The 20,406-nt window shown below is 55.9% G+C and overlaps 1 long non-coding RNA gene across 1 annotated transcript in view; it reads right to left on the bottom strand.

Annotated features, from left to right (window-relative positions):
* LOC142452944 (uncharacterized) overlaps positions 1–19,924 on the bottom strand; it is a 97,124-nt gene extending 77,200 nt beyond the window's left edge. Inside the window, exons 1-2 of the long non-coding RNA XR_012785352.1 lie at positions 19,640–19,924; positions 3,204–3,299 (exon numbers count right to left, since the gene is read on the bottom strand). This is a non-coding gene — a long non-coding RNA (uncharacterized LOC142452944). The remainder of the gene's footprint in view (positions 1–3,203; positions 3,300–19,639) is intronic.
* Positions 19,925–20,406: the final 482 nt, after the last annotated feature.

The following is a 20,406-nucleotide window of genomic DNA, read 5'->3' as shown; positions in this document are numbered from 1 at the left end:
GATCTCCTCTCCCTCTACCCCACGGGGAAGGAACTTCAAGGTATTTTACGTCCGCGTATTTGTCCGCAAATGGCACCTAGGACGGCTGCACCCCAGAGCATGGAGGGCCACACCTCATGATGAGCTACCTCAGCTGTTCCCGGGGTTGGCCACCGTGCAGAACAAGGGGAAGAAAATGATCCTGAACACAGCGTCTTCCATAATTATTCAATCCGGGCGGGTCCGTGAAAATAGAATCGCTAAGCCAGAGGGCCGGGGTGTTTTAGAGGCTATTTCCTTGGGGGGCAACAATGACAGTGAGGGACTTCCACATGCCAGTGACTGGCCTGAACCCTCCAGCCGGGGGCAGTCCCCACGGGGGCAGTGCTGCTTTGTCACCCGGGTGCTCGGGAGGCAGGTCAACCCGCTTTCACCAGACCACTTTCCAAATGGATGCCATGCCCACACCACAAAGCCACAGGTGGGGCCTCTGTCTGATCCTCTACTTCTTATCTAGCTCTATCTACTATCATGTTATTGGGAGGTCCTACAGGTCTCCTAACATTCCATAGTTCAATCACATCAAGCAGTGCTGTACAGTTGCTACCAGGTAGCAGTTACATCATCTCCTGTCAACTTGAGAAGGGGTGGAGTCTAGCCTGATGATCAGGTCACAGCTTGATGACCTCATTTGGAGGCGCGGCAGAGATAAATAGCTCACTGGAGGCCAGACTCACACTCTCTGCAAGACATTCCTGGTGACAAGCCACATGGAACTACGTTGATGGAGCCAGGGCCCTGGAGCTGGAGAAGCCACATGGAGACCCACACCAGTGCTGAGAAGCTTCCAGCACCACTGGATCCACAGACTTTCCACCCACTGTCCTGTGATCTTCCTGCACTCAGCATCATTGCATGTGTTACATGAGTCTGAAGAGAAATGTATAGACTGGTATCAGACTTATGAACTAATGTCGGACTTATGGACTTGATCTGGACTGGGCTGGGATGTTTTCTCAATATACAATTACTCTTGATCTAAAGCTCTTTCTGATACACTTACAAATGTCTATGAATTTGTTTCTCTGCTCTGCCCAAACTAACACATACCACGACCAGTTTCAAAACATGTTCTTTCTTCTTGAACTCCTTGATGGCTGCCCCCCTGTACCCCCTCCCTTCCTCAAGCACGTCCCCTGAGACACACGACTGTTGCCGCGAGCTAGCTGTGTCCTGTGCCTACGTCACTCGAGGGTGCCATTGATGCACGTTCCAGAGGCCCCTGAAAGAAAGGGCTGGTGATCTGCCTCCACACAGACCCAGAAAACATCAGGACACGCGGAATCCAGGGGCAGGAACGGAATGGGAGCAGCGGCACCTGCAGGGCAGGGAAGATGTGGAGCCAGGGGAAGAAGGGGGTACCTATCGACTCAACCACACCCCATCCCCTCCAGGGGGACGAGCAACAGAAGTCGTGGGTGCAGGGAGACAGCGGTCAGTGTAAGACAAGAAAACAATGAAAATTTATCATTTATCAAGGGGCCGCGAGGAGGGGACGAGAGGGAGGGAAGAAGGAGGAGCTGACACCAAGGGCTCACTAGACAGTAATTGTTTATAAAATAACGATGGCAACATATGCACACATATGCTTGATACAAACGATCTATGGATTGTTATAAGAGTTGTAAGTGCCCCCAACAAAAATGATCTTTTAATTAAAAAACAAAACAACAGTCATTGGGAACACTAAGGCTCAAAACCATACAAGAGACCAAGCAGGCTCCCTGGTGGGACCCCGAGAACATGGCCCTGAACCTCCCCGAGCATCCAGAACTAAGCTCTCCCGCCTGGTCCCCTTTTCAGCCGAGCCACAGACGGATCAGGGGAGCAGAGAGCTGCGTAGGGCACTCACGCTCGGAATCATCGACCCTTCGAGATCAATAGGGCGGCGCTTGCTTACCCAAGGACAACCAACGTTCCGAAGGGTCAGGAGAGAAGGCGGAGTGCTGACAGGAAACCCAGCAGCGAGGCCACGGGGACGGGGGTGGGGCGCTGAGTGGGGGGACACAGAACGTGTACACGTTGCCGAACGTTCTGTCAACTGCCACCCCATTCACCATGACGACACAGAAACAGAGGAAGGCTGACCTTTCATGGGACCACCAGAATCCGGCCAGAGAGCCTGTGGACACATTTGTGACAGCGTCCCTGGTGTCGCCGGACCACCTGCACACAAACCTTCCATCGTGAACTGAATGCACTCTGCAGAAAGCAACAGGAAAACCTCCGGCCAAGCGCAGTTCTCCTCAAAGGCCTTCAAAGGCCCCCTTTAGGTGCCGAAACAAGACCGAACTCCCCACCCAACGCTCTGGAGGCACCAGGAGTTGCAAGCAGGCTTTTAAGTCACGCGGCTTTCGGCAGCCAGCACCACCCCCCCACCGCCTCTTTGGGGCTGAGAATCCTCCTTCTTCTGGCACCCCCACTTCAGCTACAGGGATCTCCTCTCCCCTAAATGTAAATCCAAGACCCAACACGCCCGCCCTCCTCCATGGAAGCTGGGGGTCGGGGGGCATCCATTGAAATCGTGCACGAGCCAAGGGGAGGGGGCGGTCGACTACCCTCAACTTCCACGTCCCTCTTGCCCATCCTCCAGCATCTGGTCAGATTTCTGTCCATGTCCAAGCCCAATTCTGCCTTCCCAGCAAGCTTGACTCCCTGGCATCCTTCCAGCGAATTCCCCCTGGCTTATGTCCACAGTCTGGGTTGATAACAGAACCCTGAGAACGGAGACCTTCCCAACCCAGGGCCTTTCAAGTGACAAGTCAGGATGCTGGCTGGGTCATGAAGTCAATCAAGATCAGGATTTCCCCCCACTTGGTTTGTTTGTTTTTGTTTGCAACCGATGCAACAGAATAGGAGACTGTCAGGAACGGGGTCTACCACGAGGCAAGCAGGAGCAGAACGGAGAACCCTGACCCACTGCTCTTGGGACTGCAGCAGGGCAGGCCGCGGTGGAAGGCCTTCCAAACTGCTCTCAGGAACATCCCGCACAACCCAAAGCGGGCCCACAGACGGACACGTGAACACCGCTGCTCGTGGCGGCAGTGTCCACCGCAGCCAAGAGGTGGACACATCCCCAACGCCCAGCCGCAGACGAGCGGGGAAACAGAAGGTGGCCCGTACGTACAATGGTTCCCCGGAAGAAATGAGAATCGGATACTTACTCCCAGACGGTATGAACCTCAGAAACATCACGCGGAGTCCAACGATGAGCCAGTCACAAAGGGCCGACAGTGCCCGGTTTCACCGATGGGAGAGGCCTAGGTGGGAGAACGCAGAGAGACGGATGCGGGTCAGTGCTCCATAGAGGCCTGGTGGGGGGGGGGGCATTGCTGAGGTCCCCTGGGTGCTGATGGGCAGAATGGTGGTGGTTTCCACAGTCACCAAACTACACATGTCCACAGCCCTGAAATGGGAGCCGCTCATCCCCTGGGACAAAAATCCAGTCACACGAGGAGCCAGGCTTCCTGGTCGGAGGGAGATGCGGCCCCTCGTCACCCCCTCAGGGCTGGAAGAGCCCCCCACAGGGGTCCTGCTTTCAGTAAATAAGGGGCCCAAAGGGGGGAGAAGGGCACTTGGGAGGTCTACACACTTTAGACTAACCAACCATGTGAGATCAGCGGGGCGGCGCTCGCCCAAGGACAGGGTTCAGAAGGCTTAGGAGAGCAGGCCCGATGGAAATGGGACGTGCAGGGAGGAGGTGGGGTGAGTCTCCTTACAGGGAGGGCATTGTAAGGGATAAGACAGAACAAAATACACAGGAATCGAGTGATCTGCCGACCTCCACCTGTCTAAGCAGGTACCTTATCCGGGTGACATGTATTGCTCTGTGAAACTTTCGTGTCGCATGTCTACCTTCAAAGGTGTGTTTGCGGCATGTCCTCATGACCTAGGGAGCCCCGGGGGTGAAGTGGTGCTGAGCTGGGCTGCTGACCGCAAGGGCAGCAGTTTGAAACCACCAGCCGCTCCACGGGAGGCAGACGAGGGTCTCTACTCCCATGAGCCACAGTGTGGAGAACTCACAGGGGGCAGCAGTTGTACTCCGTCCTCTAGGGTTACTTACTGTGAGTCAGAACTGATTTGATGGCCGTGAGTTTGAGATTTATGAAACAAAATGGTAGCATTTCTAGTTGGGGTTTTTTGTTTGTTTTTTCTAATGTCCTTGCTGGACTTGAGTTACTAAGAAGACAGAGCAGAGCAGTGCCCCCCCACCCCCATGTGGTTCATCTTTCTCTTCCAATCAATCTCCAGCTCTGGTGAAATACACTTCCGTGCCAAGAGAAAGGTATATTTCAAGATCCATCCATTACCTGCCCCTACCACTTAGGTCACGTAATTATAGCGAACATCTCCTTACGTGGTGCCAGGTCTGAAATGCTCGCCCGTGGCCACCCAAGGCAAGATAGGGGGTCTCTATTCTCCTGGATCAACCGCGGAAGGGGTGCCAGCAAAGAGAGGAGCAGCTGGGACGTGGGGCTGATTCTGCTGTCCCTCCCCCAGCAGGCACGACTGCCCTGCTAGCGCTACCGGACCTTTCGATCGAAGACTCTATAGAAGACGTGTGGTCAAAAGGAAGAAACTACCGAGCAGAATCTCAAGTGCTCGTAGAATCCAGACTTTCTGGAGCCATGAGGGCTTGACAAACCCCTGAAGCCATTGCCCCAAGATAACGTTAAATCCCCAAGAGCCCTAGAAGTCATCTTAAAAACAAACGACAGCTTAGCCTAACAGGCAAAGCGTGCTCGTCTTGAGCACGACGCTCTTTTAAGGCCCCATGTAGACGGGCTCAAAGGACCAACAGCCGCTCCCAAGATTCCCCAGACACCTTAGAGGGCAACGAGTTTGTGTTACAGGTGAAGGGACCTCCCAGGACAGAGGTGTGCTGGTGATTGCACAAGTCAGACTCATCCCGACCACTGAGTCAGACGCTGAGTCGCTGTGTGGTTGGGTGCGCGTACTCTCAACAACAGGGCTTCTTAAATGAACACCGTCCCCTCCTGGATTTTAGATTTCTATGCTGCCCTCTCTAGGTAGTACAGCCCAGGTGGGGTTCTTGATTTTCATCATGGATTGAATTATGCCCCCCCTCCCCTCCCAGTGTATGCACCAAACTTGGCTGGGCACCATTCTCGGGGGGTTGGCAGTTATATCCTGCGGGAATTTGGCAGTTACTCGATCATCCTCATGATGTGATGCGATCAATGGTATGAGGGTTAGGGTGGGGTCGCCCTACTACCAGGGCGTGGGCTGCAACACCCTTTCTCTCTTAAAAGGACCAAAGGAGAGGGGGGAGGTGGTAGTGTCCTGATGACCACCAAAGAAAGCGTGTTCTTTGGACCCAAGGTCCCTTCCCTAAGAACCGTCCGGACACAGGGTAAAACTGGCATCAAGGAACATGGAGATCTTCAAGAAATGCCACGCCAACGGATGGATACTGGAAGGAGACCAAAGGCGGAACCCACAGTCAGCAGACAGCCTTCCTTCGAGAGCGGACACCACTGGCCACCTAAACCGACCACACTTCCCTAGATCCCAGGCACCCTTTTGCCATCTTCCCGCCCTCCCCCTCCTTCATCTGTCCCCGGCCACCTACAGCAGCACACAGCCTAGCGGGCGAGCCCAGCACGGGTGGGCAGACACTACGCAGGGCAGCGGATGCCTCACGCCTGCCTTCTGAACCGAGACTAGGTTCTGCTGCTTCCACTTTCAAAATATTTTGCCAAATCACCGCCCACGGCCCCCTCCGCTCCCATCGATACCGGCCTCACCCTGGTCTCAATCCTTTTAATATTGTGCCTCTCTCTCTCTCCCTCCGGCTCTGGCATGCGCTATACTGTCCTGGGGATTGTCCCAAAGCCGCTCCGATCACGCCACGTCCTCACTCAAGAGCCCTTTGGTGGCTCCCTCGCGTTACTCTTGGTTTTCATATGTGATCTCTGTGAATACTTCATTTCTGAAGCCGAGTTTCAAACCAGCCAACTCCCCAGCCGACCGCTCGCCACTCGGCAACTTCGCCAGCTCCCCAAACTTGGTTCGGGCTCCGTTCCCCACTGGACACCAGCTCCTCTCCAGGCCCTTTCGAATCATATAGAGGCATGGCGGCCACACTGCTGTCATACATGTTAACCCCAGCAACGTACTGCCACAGGCGGGAGCTGATCCAAAGCTCCAGCCGTCTTCCAGGAAAAGAGATGTGCAGAAATTGTAAAAAAACCACCACCAGGCCACATATCCCAAGAAATCCTTATTTTTCTTCTCTCTTCCCTCCCCGGGTTGCTGTTTAAAAATATAAATAGCTGCTGCCAAGGGTGACATGTAATGAGTTTCTTACTGTTACTCTCGAGAACCGACTATGCAGTTTTTCAAATCCCTTGCTTCAAACGTTGCACGAAAAAAATGAAATGTCAAGAGAAACAACCTGTAGGGACAAGAATGCTTGGGGTCGTTTTTCAAGGGTGTAAAGCGTTCTCAAGACCAAAAAGTTGGGGGGTAACGATTGCCATAGAAACTAGAAGATATGACACAGTGTTCAAGACCATTCAAAAGCTACCTGCCCCCTTCCAGTTTCCCACGGCACTGTCCCCCAACCCCCTCAGGTGGCACAGCTAAGAAAATAGCAACCAAACTACAGAAACCCATCAATTTAGATCACGTGATCCCTTAATACACACTCAATCGAATGCTCGCCAGAGACTCGGGCCCGTGTCTGTGACTGGCGATGCTGCAGAGTCTGGGAGATGGGCAGGATGCCCACACCCAGGCTGTGGCGGAAGGCCTGGTGTCAGCCCTTTCCCCGGCTACCTACAGGGCCAGCCGTTCAAATCCGCCAGTCGCTCCGAGGGAGGAAGGTGACGCGGTCTATCCCCGGGAAGGCGTCCGTCTCGGAACCCACAGGGGCAGCTCTACCCTGTCCTATGGGGTCGGTCAGCCTCGGCGTGGACCGGACGGCTTGGTGTTTTGTGAGATTTTCAAAGGGATGCTGTTATGCGCTATTGTTGGAGTTCATCTTTGACTCACAGTGACCCCTGCTAACGGGGAGAACCACCCTGGGGGGGTGTTCCTAGGCTGTTTAAGTTTTAAAGGAGACCGTGTGGCGTGGTGCCCAGCTGCCAGCCAAAAGGTCGGCTTCAGGTCGAACCCACTGACCGCTCCACAGGAGAGCGATGTCGCAGCAGCTGTACTCCATTCGAGAGGGTCCCTGTGAGTCGGAATGAAGAGCTGGCAATGAATATTACACACACACACACACACACACACACAGAGTTTGGAAAAGTTTGTGTAAATATGGAATCAAAAGATAATGGGGCTCTAAAATGGATGTGATCATGACTGTACAACTCTTCTTGATGTGAATGAACTCTTGTTGGCCATTTGGATTGTGTGTGTGTTTGAGTGTGTGTGTATGTGTGTGCGCGCGCGCGTGCGTCTGTTCCACTGACTTGGAGCCCAGCGCTGCCCATAAGGCATAGCTCCTTCGTAAGGGAGGACTGGGCAGAGAAAGGTCACTGGGTGACTGTGCTGGACAGATGTGTTGGCCACCCGGGCCGGGGCTGCTGCCCCTTTCTGGTGGAAGAGCTGAGTTTCCAGCCCTCACGTGAAGGCCAAGGCTGCAGGCCTGGCCCTAGGACTCAGCTTAACCACCCACTGCCCAGGTGTTTGCCTACAGCCACTGCCATGGGCCTGGAGGGGCAGAAAGAAGCGGCAGAGGGCGTTGGGGATAGAGTGGAGGCTTCTTTGCACCATTCACCACCACCTCAGTGGGGGCGGCTGTGGGCAGGCTGACTCACCCAGGGGTGCCATCTGCCCCAGCAAAGCTCTCATTTGCTGCCGCCACCACTTCCACTTCCTGGGTCGTGTGGGGCACCTGACCTCCCTGCTGGGGCCTCCTGGTTCCTTCCCTTCGGTCTTGCTTGGCTCAGGAGACAGACAATCCAGACGCTCCAGTCAGGAGCCCTGAGGGGTCCAGGATGCTCCAAGGACTCAGCCCAACACACGAACCCCCCAAAACATATGTGCGAGTGTGTTTCATTCACCCATTCTCCTTCACACAGACGCAGAGCGTGGGCCTGCCAGCTGTCTGCTCGACGTGTCCCGAGCATGAGGCGCGGTGTTGGTAAGGCTCACAGAGCAGGGCAAGCTCAGAGCTTTGGGGTAAGGACTGGCTTGTGGAGGGGGAGCATGTCTGGGCACTTAATTTGGGGAGGTGAGGCCTACAGCAGGTGGAATGCCCTGTGGGTATTTATTAGCATCCCTGGTGGTGTAGTGCCGGGCTGCTAACTGAATGGTTGGCAGTTCAAATCCACCAGCTGCTCCTCAGGAGAAAGATGAGATTTTCTCAGAAACCCACTGGGGCAGTTCCTCTCTACCTTATGGTCACTCTGGGGCAGAGATGATGACTCAATGGCCGTGACAGAATACTGTCACGTCCTGCAGGAGCAACAGTATCCCAAGCACGTCTCAGTGGAGTCGTAACCTTTCACCTATTAATGTCCACAAAGAACCCCATCATCTTGAGCCGGGTCTGTAAGCTTTGGAACGTCACGGAGAAGCAGAGGGCACTGAGGGAGACGGAGCTTCGAGAGCGCACTGTGGGTGGCAAGACAGAGCGTGTCTCTTGTCTCTTCTCCCCAGGAACGGCCAGTGGGCTCAAACCCTGACTTCTGCTGAAGAGCTTAACCAGTGTGCCCCCCCCCACGTCGCCTACATAAACATGTAAATACTTATCACAGCTCTTGGGCGGCAACTATAAATAGGAACACACACACACTGAGGGCTGTGCCTGGGACGGGGCGGAGCGGTGTAAAGATAAGCCGTTCTGATTACCCATATTGTTATCAGGCTGTGTGTCTGGGCAGGACATGGGGGTGCACGGGGAACACCCCCCACCCCCAGATCACCAAAAACGATTCCCAGAAGCTGGGCCAGGAAGAGCAGGAAAAACGAGGGCATGCTCAGGGCCCGTGAAGACTGAGCTGACAGTTGGCTGGCTGTCCAGTGGTCTGAGCTCCAACCCAAGAGGCCAGGCCCGGGCGGAAAAGGCCTGCGTGTCCTTGGAGAGCAAGAGACCTGTGAGGAAAACTCAGCCGTCTGAGACGTGGACGTCAAGTCAAAAGAAAACAAGCCGAGAAGCCCAAATCCAGGCTGTCCCCAGGACCAGCAGGTAGCAGCTGCCTGGAGGAAGGATAAAGGAAGGAAGGAGGGCTGGAAGAGACGAGAAGGTTCCACAGCCTGGCCGGCGTCCAGCCACCCTGCCCATCTGAGAGTGGCCCCACGATCCTCCCTGCGATGAAAATAGACCCCGCACTGAACCGGTTCCAAGTTTACAGTTTTGTCCTAGACACCGCTTAGAGGGGAGAGGACCAAACGGGAAGGGAAAAAAGGGGGGGGGTGAGGGGCCTGCTGCTGGGAGGTGGTGACCCTCCTCCCTGCCACCATGCAAAGGCAGCTTTGTGCTTGCCCCTTGCCAGACAGGAAGACACCTCCCCTGAGCCGGCTTCACAACGGTCCCCAGCACCCAGCACAGAGAGCTTAATCAAGGGGAGTACAAGAAAGCGTCTGTGAACAATAGACAGATGCCTTCCTGGGGCCAGGCAAGCTGAGGGCCTCTGATGGAGCCTCATCCTCCACCCCCCTGGCCAGGCCTCTCCTCCTCCTCCTCCTCTGGCTGGATCCCGGGATGGGCTTTTCCTCCCAAGGCCTGCATCTGTCTGAGGCCCCTGCTCCCACTTCCTTTCCCAGAACTCGGGGACCCCAGGGAGGGGGGCAGGGAGGGGTAGCTGTGTCGAGGGGGAGAGAACAGAGCAGAACAGAGCGGGAGGGAGGGAGGGGGGTAAGCTGGAGCACACAAAAAAAGCTGGGGCCGGAGTTGGGAGTTTCTGGGACAGCCCCAACTTCAAGGATCCCGTCCAACGGCCTGACCATGGGCCAGATCGCTCTGTGCGGACTTTTGAGTGTGCAGGGTGAAATGAAGCCAGGGGTGGCATGACGAAGACCAAGCTGGTCCTACGCCCACCCAAGGCCAGCCCCATGCCCACCCTCCAGAGTTCAGTGCGGGGGGGGGGGGGGAGAGCGAGGGAGCCAGCATGTTCCTTAGCAGCAGCTGTCGCCTGAGGACTTGGTGGGTGCTGGGCAGGGCTCTGTGCTATTACCTCATGAGAGCAGGGCCCCGGAGCTGGACTGCCCGGGTTCTAATACCCCTCTGCACCTCATTCCCCATGCCTCAGTCTCCTCCTTGGTCGAGCAGGGTGTCAAACTGGCGGCCTGCAGGCCCCATGCAGCCCCCGAGGTAATTTTTTGTGGCCCATGATGCTCTGAAATAAAATGTGCATACGGTATTGCCTCGATCTCCCCTAAGTGCTATTTCCTTCCTAACATTTTTTTCTATGTTCATTCAATTTATTTCGGGGTGCCAGTTTGACACCCCTGGTCAAAAGCATAGTCCTGAGCACCCCAAACAGGGGCACCCCAAACTTCTGGGGAGAACTACCACTTCACAGAGGTGCAAACTCAGCCTCCAAACGCAAGGCCACCGCCGACCCCCCACACCTGGGGGGGTTCCTGTCTGGGGAGCACAGGCTCTCAGCCACTCAGTGGTTGCCTGAGCAGATTTTACAGGACCATGGTGCCCGCCCCACCGCCCACCCCCTGCAGCTCCACCATTGTTTGACCGCTCCAGGCCTGGTCTTAGGGAGGAAGTTACATCGTGGAAACCCACAGGGGCAGTTTGTGGGGTCGCTCTAAGGAGTTGTTACCAACCCATGAGTGAGTGAGTGAGTGAGTGAGTGAGTGAGTGTGTGTGTGTGTGTGTTGGGGGGCGGGCGGGGACCGGGCTGCGCGCCCTACCAGATGCCCAGCACCATACATGGAAGGCTTGCCCGGCCGGCCCGCCCCCCACAGCACCCTCTGGACACGGGGCTCGCACACAGCACTGTCGGCGCGCGGGTGGGGGAGGGCAGGCCATGGGCGGCCCAGGCAACCCCCCCCCCCCCCCCCCGCAGCCTTCCTGAGCCCTGCCTAGGCCTCTGCTCTCACCTTAGGAGGGGCTGTCCTGAGGGCCATTGCAGGCGTGGTGGGAGAAGTGGGGCTTCCGAGGCCCCTAAAACGCTATGAGATGGTCTCGCACGTGGGTCTAACTCTTTCTGTCTCCGGGGCGGAGGGTCAGGAAGGAGCGAGAGAAAGTGGGGGGGGGGGCGCAGCCACGACAGACAGCCCTGCCTGCAGGCTCTGGTGTGAGGCTGGAGGGGAACGATGGGCACGCACGTCTCGTTATTTGCTTTTTGTTGGGGGGCTCGGCTGGGTCAGAAACGGCTTTTCTGAGCTCCACGTGTAGACGGCTGGGCTGGGGGCGCGCACGCGCACGCGCACACCGGCGGCCGCCGAAGCGCTAGGTGGCGCTCTCCCCCAGCCAGGCGCACGTGGAGCAGCACGCGGGGCGGCGGCGCCACCTAGTGGACAGTGTGCGCACACTCGACACGTGGGCACAACTCCCGGACCTGGGGGCGGGGGGAGCCCATGGGCGAGGAAGCTGGGGCCCGCAGGCCGACCCACTGACATCCAGCCAACTGACTCCTAAGAGGCTCTACAGCTCACAGAACTGCCCCTGTGGGTTATCGAGACGGTAATTCTTCACGAGTAAGAAAGCCCCGCCCTTCTCTCCGAGGCGTGGCAGGTTTCGAACTGCTGACCTTGTAGCCAGCAGCCCAATGCGTCGCCACTATGCCTCCCTGGGCCCTGTATGTCACTGTGGGGCTTCTGAACCAAGCCCGACTTTTAAATGGCCGCCTTTTAAATGGCTGATAAAGGCTTTCAAGCTTTCTCTTGCACTAAAGTGAGGGTAACCCATAAAAGTAAAAGAGCAGCATCCGAGAGCCGTCAACCAGAGGCGAGCAGTTCAGCATCGGCAGGGGATGGAGCGCAGCAGGCCGGATGGGAGAGGAGAGGAGGGGAGGGGGCCGTAAACAGGAAGCACCGGGAGGAAGTGGGATCAGGCGGTCACAGGGGCTGTGTGTGATCAGTGTCACAGAACAAAAGGTGCACAAGCCACTGGCCCGGAAAGCAATTTGCTCTGCAAAACTTTCACCCAAGTTACAATAAATAAAAAGTAAAGCTAAATAAGACCTGTGCGTACCCAGTCCAACTTACCTACAGACTCATCTAAAAGACACCCGGGTTGGGGGGGTGGTGGTTAGTCAAAGACAAATGACAACAACTTGCAGACCTTAACTTCAAACCTCAACTTCCACGATCAGAAGAACTAGATGCTGCTCGGGGTGACTACTATGGACTGACCCTTCTAAACGGGATCTCATTTGAAGGTTGTAGCTAGGGCGGGAGAAAAACGTGGGAAACTCAAAATCATTAACAGGCATCCTGGTGGGGGAGAGACTGGGGGAACCCACTACTGTGGCTGTTAGCCCTCCTCCACAATCAGTCAAGCAGTAGATGGGTGTGCAAAGGAACAAGAACACCCAGGAGCCATGCACTCCTTAGGACAGTCAACTATGTGAGACCCCATGGGAAGCATCTGCCATCAAGTTCAGAAGGCAGGAAGGGTTGGGAGAGGAGGAGGGATGGAAACAGGCAAGAGGAAGGAAGTGGGACGCCAGAGGATACATTCTGGGGATTGCAACCTATGTCGTGAAAGAAAACGCATGTGGATTGTTGAATAAAAACTCAATTCCTGGCGGTTTGATGCTCACCCTCATGAAGAGTCCACTGAAGATACAGAACAGTGTGGTGAAAAAAGCAGACGGTGCCCAGCTATCAGAAAGAATAGCATCTGGGGTCTTAAAGGCTCGTTTACAAACAAGCAGCCATCTAAGTGAGGCATCCACTAAGTCTACATGGAAGATGCACACCAGCCTCTGTGATCCAAGAATTATAAAGAATATAATCCAAATCTAAAGGAGGGAATGATATGCAAGCTTAAATTTTGAACTGCTGACTTGCAGGTTATGGAGGACAGTGGAAGCCCAAAATCCATTTTCAGGGTCCACACATGGATTAAGCCTCTTTGATCACAGTTGAAGGCTGGGAACGAACGGCCCTGCTATCAGAGAGCATCGTAAAGCTGATGATGGCCGACATAGCTGGGTCAAAATCCAATATCATTTGATCTCCCCATTGACCCATTTTAAAGCAGTTTCACTTTCTTAAAAAGGGGGGATAGATGTGGATTAGGCTCCTGGTGAACCCCTCTGACCGCAGACCAGGGAAGTGAGGAGCCTTGTTAACATGCAGAATGCATTGGAAAGGAGATTGCTGGAGCTGCAGTTTGGTAAAAATTTAGCACCCTATCATTTGATCTCCCTTATGGTCCATTTGAATTTCTTCTAGCTTTAAATATTTTTTGCTTTCTTTCCCATTGAGGTTTTTAATCTGTTTTACTTTGTTATCCCCGTTGATTTATTTCTTTAATGTTTCTCAGTATAGGAAACCCAGACTTCGTAAATCTAGACAGTGACTGGGTTAATGGTTCCTTGGGGGAATGACAGGATGGGTGGGGTAATGGGGAGCTAATACTCATGCGAACAAGAATGACGAAAATGTTCTCAAACTGACCCGTGGTGGTGACTGCAAAACTCTTCTCAATAGGATCGAACTATTGAATTGTATGATGTGAGAATTTCCTGTCAATAAAACCACTGAATGAAACCTGATTTCTTTTGTAACCCTTCACTCGAGTCACCATAAAAATTTAAAAAAAAGAATTTTACAAAGACACACTCTTGGGCCACAATCTCATCTGTAAGCAGGGCTGCTGGTCATTATACTGGAGGGTTAGAGACTGAGGGGCCCCTCCTCCAGCATCTGCTCAAGACTCCCAGGGCATTGGGCAATTACTTGCTAGAAAGTTCTTGTGCACTTTGGAAATTCTGCTTCTCCGAGGCTCCCATCAATCCCTTCACCCACCCCAGAGCAATCAGTTCAGATCTGTGACTCCAGCTACCACACAGCGTCTTCAATCTTCTCCCTGCTGGCTCTCAGCGGGCCTCTCTGGCTTCCCCTGCTGCCCCCTGCTGCCATCCGCTGTCGATGCATTCAGTAGCTTTCCTTTTTCAAAGGGACCCGGGCTTAAGTCCTACTTCCAGGAATCTGTACAGTCTGGCAAACCCCATGGGGTGGTTCTCCCCTGTCCTATGGGGTGGTTAAGAGTCAGGGCTTAGCCTCAAGGGCAGTGGCTTTGGCCTGGGTTCTGGTTTCCTCAAGGTGAATTAGAGAGCCAAAAATCCCCTTCCGAGTCTGCTCTGGAGCCCTCTTGTGCCCACACAGGCGGTGTCGTGTCTAGATCTCAGCCTCCCTACTACTCGGGGCAGAATCTGGAGTGTTGAGGAAAGGGTGGTGTAGAAGCAAACAGCTTGAACTCCACACCAAACGCACAGCCATGGTCCATTCTAACTCAGAGCGACCCTACAGGACAGGGGAGAACTGCCTGTGGGTTTTCCAGGTTGTAACTCTTTACCCTGTGTGTCTCCCGTGAAGCAGCTAGTGGCTTCAAACTTCGGACCTTGAGGATAGCAGCTTGACACGTTAACCACTACACCACCAGGGTCCTCTGTTTCTTACTAGCTGTGTGACCCCAGGCACGTTCCTTAGCCTTTCTGGGCCTCTGTTTCTTCATGGTGAATGGGGGGTGCAGGCATTTACTAAGCCCAAGTATGAACACGGAAGGAGAAAAGGCAGATAAGATAAAGGCAGGGCTCCTTGGCAGCTGTGTTCAGCTCCAACATGGCCAGTGCAGAGGTCCGTCTGGACTTGGGGATACAAGGTGACTTGGGGACAGAGGAGAAAAGGCGGCTTTTGGGAATCCCAGTGAAGGTCAACGCCTACCCCATTTTTAGGGATGTCCCTGGCCACCCGCTGGTATAGGGAGGGTCTTGGCACCTTCTAGAAACTAGTTTAAAATTTAAATGTCTTTGTAGGCAAGATAAACACACCTCCGCTTGGTGGGGGGTAGGGGGAGAGAAACTTGGCTTGGGGCCCAGAACTTTCCCCACCCTAGTGCTCTCTAAACTTCCTCTTGTGGTTTCTCAGAGTACAACCTGTCCCCACTGCCAAGCGGAGGAGCAGACCAGGGCCTGGGGCAGGGGGCTGGGATGAGTCACGAGTTCCACTGCTCACACACCCCCCACCCGCCCCAGAAGGGAGGGCGGTGTGTGGTGGAGCCTAGCAGTCTATACACATCCAGCTGATCTCGCTCTCACCTCCTGCTGGCCTGTTCTCTGCAGGGCTTTCCTCTAGCTCTGGCCCACCCTGACCCGTCCCCCTCCCCCTCCCATCACAGGCTCCTCTCTCAAAGGGGTGCACCGTGTAGTTTGGGCTGTGGTTAAGCCAAAAAGGGACCTTCTGCCTGGGGGGGGGTGTCCCTAGGCCTGGGACTGGGGCTCTTGCTTCAGAAAGGTGGCAGAAACACTGGCTGCAGTTCTGCGGGCATCTCTGCTCTGTGGCCTGGAGCATCATGGGTGGTTTTTCCGGCCTGCCCTGGGGGAATGGGTGGGAGAGGGACTTGACTTTGGGATGAAGCTGCTGTGGGGGAAGAGAGGTAGGAGGTGAATCTCTATCTGATCTGGACCGAACTGTGCCCCTAGCCCCCGAATGAGGTACTGGAATCCTATCCCAGACCCGTGGTTTTCCTGACCAATCACACTCCCGAGGCCGTCTGTGTAGTCTGTCCTGAGCTTGGTCACTGTTTACTCATAAGGGACAGCACAGACAGAGCCAAACCAGCACCGGCAGAGGAAGAAAGAGGCCACAAGATCACCAAGGAACTAAGGACGACTGCTGGCCCTGTGCGATAGGGGCGGGCTCCTAACCTCAAGGTCTATGGTTCAAACCCACCCGCCTCTGGAGGGAGAAAGACGACCATGCTAGCTGACCCTGTAATGCAGCGGTTCTCAACCTGCAGTCTCGGCCCCTGTGGGGGCTGAACAACCCTTTCATAGTCATCACAGTGTCAACATGACAGTGATGAGGTAGCAACGGAAATCATGTTATGGCTGGGGGGTCACCACCACATGAGGAACTGCATGAAAGGGCTATAGCCTTCCGAAGGTGGAGAACGGCTGTTGTAAGTCCGGAAACCCTTAAACAGGGTGGCTTTGAGTTGGATTTGACTGGAAGGCAGTGGTAGTAGGTAATCCGAGACAACGAGTGAAGGTGCCCCCCCCCCCGGGTCCCCTAGACTGAGGGCCCGGGGATCTTTGTCTACAGAGAGCCAGTGGACATTTTTCACAGCATGAGCCACCCAGCAGGATCACCTGACAGCTTGTGGTTGCTGGGTGCTATAGGGTGCTGTCCTGTGGAGTCTGTTTCGAACTCACCATAACCTGTGTACAACAGAAGGAAGCCCTGAGCAGCCACTGGATCAATCCATCGTGTCCGGGGGCCCTCCTCTTCCTCACTAGCCCTGGACTTGACCAAGCGTGATGTCCTTCTCCGGGGATTGGTCTCTCCTGACAACACGTCCAAAGTGTGTGAGACCCAGTCTCGTCATCCTGGCTGCTAAGGAGCATTCTGGCTGTGCCTCCTCCAAAACAGATGTCGGTTCCTTTGGCAGGCCGTGGCACTTTCCATAATTAGCCTGCTGTGTTTCATTAACTCATCCCTGGTGTGATGGCCGCCAATGGCCACTCTTGGGTGAGGTGTGATGATAGCTGGTATTGCTGATTCGGCGGTTCTTGTAGGACCTGTGGGCATGAGGTTCCGAATCCTGCCCTCGAGCCACGCACCAAATTCAGACTTCTAGCCTTCCTGCCCTGTTAAGCCCAAAGCATCTTCTTATAGAACACTTCCATAGTTCTGTTACAGCAGCACTAGGAGAGTTTCTGGACAGAATTTGATAAAATGTGGGGCAAGACCCCAAATCCTAAGACACCAAGCTCACGGGTTGGATAGAACCTGGTAGAACTCCTAAGACCAGAGCCCGTGGTCACCCTTCAGGTGGGAAACAATGCAGGGGGTGGTGGTGGCTACATCTCCAGCCAAACAATAGACAGGTGTCTAAGACGGACAATAGCACCAGTGAGGGGCACACCCAGAGAATTAACTCCCTAAGATCAAAGGGCAGCATCTACCACGGGACAGAGTTCAGCTGGCTGGGAGAAGAGGACAAAGGGGCATGGAAACGGGTGTAATCCTGAGGGGGCTGCAGTGAATGAGCCGAAACAAGATGATGCGTAGGAATGGTTCTGGTTCGGTGTAAACGTGATGGTCTTTAAACCGTCACTCAGTTCACAGAAAATTGTAAGCAAATATCGTAATGCCTTGTGTCTTTTAAGATTCCTGCGCGCCCACCTGTGGATCAGCTTCCCTTACTCGACTACCCACAGCTAGCAGACAAGTCCTGGCAGGTCCTCCTGGAACCCAGGCCATGGGGATCTTGGCTCTCTGTAAAGATTCCCAACAAAAGCAGCCCAGACTCTGTGGTCTACAACCCTGAGTTCCTCCTTGCATCTAACCTTGGTTCCTCTGGGGACACTGACACCCCTCCTTCCCCTTGCTGTGCCACTGCCACTGGGTCGGCCCCAACTCGTAGTGACCCCACAGGACCGGGGGGAACGTCCCCTGGGGGTTTCTGAGACTGTCACTCTTTGCGGGAGTAGAAAGCCTCCTCTTTCTCCCTTGGAGCAGCTTGTGGTTTCGAGCTGCCGACCTTGCAGTTAGCAGCCAGGGCTCCAAAGCACACTCAGGACCATCAGGAGAAGAGAGCAGCTGTGTGCTGCCCCCACAGCCTGCTCCAGGCCTGCTGGGCTTCCTGTAAACAGAACAAGCGCCCATGCTCAGCTAGCTAACAGGCTCACGCCCCCTCAAATCACCTGTGTGTGCAGGCCTACAGACTGACTCCCTTCAGGAAACTCCCAGCCCCGGTTCTGGAGCACCTTCTGTGTGGTCTCTTGAGGGGACAGGCAGTGAAGAACAGAGCCTCCCAGGTCAAGTGACCTGGACTTCAACTCCAGCTCTGCCCCTAGGAAGACTCCTTGTTCCTTCAGAGCCCGAGTTCTCGTGTGTCTCAGTTGGAGATAAACCCAGTGCCCACCTCACAGAGCTGTTAGTGCCAACGAGTCAACTCCGATGTGACAGAGGGGACCTACCTACCCCAGCAGGTGTTCTCAGCTGTCATCTGTCTGGAGGCAGGTATCCAGGCCTTGCTCCTGTGGAGCAGGTGGGTGGGTTTGAACTACCCACCTTTCAGGTGGCCCAGAGCCTGCTGTGTCACGAGGGGCCTTTATAGGGCTGAATGAGCAGGGACATCCGAAGCCCTTGGAAGAAGCCCAAGGGAAACTGGGATATTAGACTCCCTGAGGGCTGCCACTACGAGGAAACCTACTGTAACGCCCCCCCACCCCCCAAACACACTCTCCTCCCACCCACCCCCACTCTCCCCACTCTCAAGGCTCCAGGAGGCAGAGGTGCTTGACTTGCCCACCATTTTCTCCCCAGCATTTAACCTGTGCAGACACAGAGCACCTGCCCCAGCAAAGACGGAGGAAACAAATGAGTGGGCAGCCTCACCTGTCTCTCACAGGAGGCCGGGCATTGTGAGTGCACGAGACCGCAGGAAAACAGTGAGGCCACTTCTGGAACCTGCTGCGCCACACCCCCCTCCGCCCCCTCCACACACACCAGAAAGGAGGTGGTGGTCCTCCGGGGGGTGGGGAGGGGGACACAAGGACTGGTTGGTTGGAGGAACCCGTTTCAGAGTCCAGGGATGGGGAGTGGGTGGCCCTGGACAGTGCAGTCTACCACATCGCCCCCAGGGGGACCCCTCCTGGCTACACGGCTGTGCTGGGAATTCCAGGGTTCTTGGGAAGCAGCCCGGAAACTGTCTTTCCCTGAATTTACACTCTTCACTCTCTAGTCATGCCTAGACAGTGGGCTACGGAGAGGAGGGAATTCTGTCTGCATCCAACGGCCAGGCGCACAGGCGGTGTTCATACAGCTTTGTGGACCCGAGTACGTGCCCCCCCAAAGCCAGTGCACTGCTCCTCTGCCGCTTGAATAGTCCTCTCTCAGCACCCATCTCAAACGCCCCTTCTCTCCGTGGCCTTCCCCCAACCATCTCAGCCGCAGCACGGATCTCCTGTTCTGAGACCCACCGAGGAGGAGGGCGGCACGAAGCGCAGCCCCGCACCCTCAGCGCTCCACACACCATGCTGCGCATCAGTGGGTGCTTGCAGTGAGCCAATTAATGCTCCCTGAGAAAAGGCAACGGACCAATGCTTTCTGTCCTCCCAAACAACATCGTGGGTTTTGTTGTTTTCTTCCAAGACCCAGAGGATGCTAAGGCCATCATCATCTGTCTGGCATCAGACACCCCGGAGGAGCCCACTGAGGGGGTCTTTCCTTCAGTTTCGCAGGTCTGCCCACCTGGGGGGCACCTCCAGGCTCTCTGCCCACACCGGGTCTCTGAATAGGACGGTGCAGGGCGGCCCGGGAAAGGCACTTGGCTTCCCGGTCATCTCGGAGCTGAGATCTGAGGATGTGCCCCCACCTAGAAAAGCCTGCGGAAGGGGTTGGGGGCTGCCCTGCGGACAGAGAGTGGGCAGAGCTCCAGAACCCACCGGGAGCTTGGAGGGCGCGGCAGCCCCCAGAGCCCACTCACCTCCAGCAGCCGGCTCAGGACTGCAGCCGGAGCTCCAGAGCCCGCAGGGAAGGGGGGGCGAGGCTGACGCCCCATCCCTCCTGGGCAAGTGAGTCCTCCCACGGAGCGCTGGACGCGGACGCAGGCGCGCGCCGTCTCCTGCAGCCTCTGGCTTGCGTTCTCGGGGAGAAGCTTGCACCCCTCCCCCGGCACCCAAACAGAGCCGGTCTCCACCCCCACCCCACCCCCCCGACGCAGTGTGTTTACAAGTCTGCCGCGGGCCGCTGATCCCGAGGTGAAAGCCGGGCAGGAAGTGGGGCAGAGGGGGCGGGGGCTGCCGCAGGGCTGGAGCGCGGGGTGGGGGCGGGTGGCCCGGAGTGCTCGCTCCGCTGTCCCCCCCCCACCAGATCCCCGCCCGGAGGGGCCCCCCTCCCCAGGCCCAGAGGGCGGGGGTCGCTCGCCGATGCGCAGGTGTGGGCGGAGTTCCCAGACCGCTGCGGGCTGGGCGCACGCCAAGGCCCGCCACGCGCTGCCCAGGAAATCAACAAGAGGCCCCCTTTCCCGATCGCTTACTGGACGGCTGGTCCCGTGACGAAGCCTCCTCTTGCCGCCCCAGGGCCCAGTCCCACCGCCCTTCTGCAAGATAGAGGACACGGAGGCACCGTGCGGTGCGCCAAGTCGCCCCTTTCCAAGCTGGCGAGCGTGCATCCAAAGCCCGCGTCCGCGCCCCGGCGAACAGGCGCGGGGGCATCAGGGGCTCCGGGGACGGGACCTGGGGGCCGAGGGGC

Source organism: Tenrec ecaudatus, chromosome 7, assembly GCF_050624435.1.
Source record: "Tenrec ecaudatus isolate mTenEca1 chromosome 7, mTenEca1.hap1, whole genome shotgun sequence".
Taxonomy (NCBI): Eukaryota; Metazoa; Chordata; class Mammalia; order Afrosoricida; family Tenrecidae; genus Tenrec; species Tenrec ecaudatus.
Note: the sequence above shows the minus strand (reverse complement) of the source record. Positions and strands in the feature narration are given on the sequence as shown.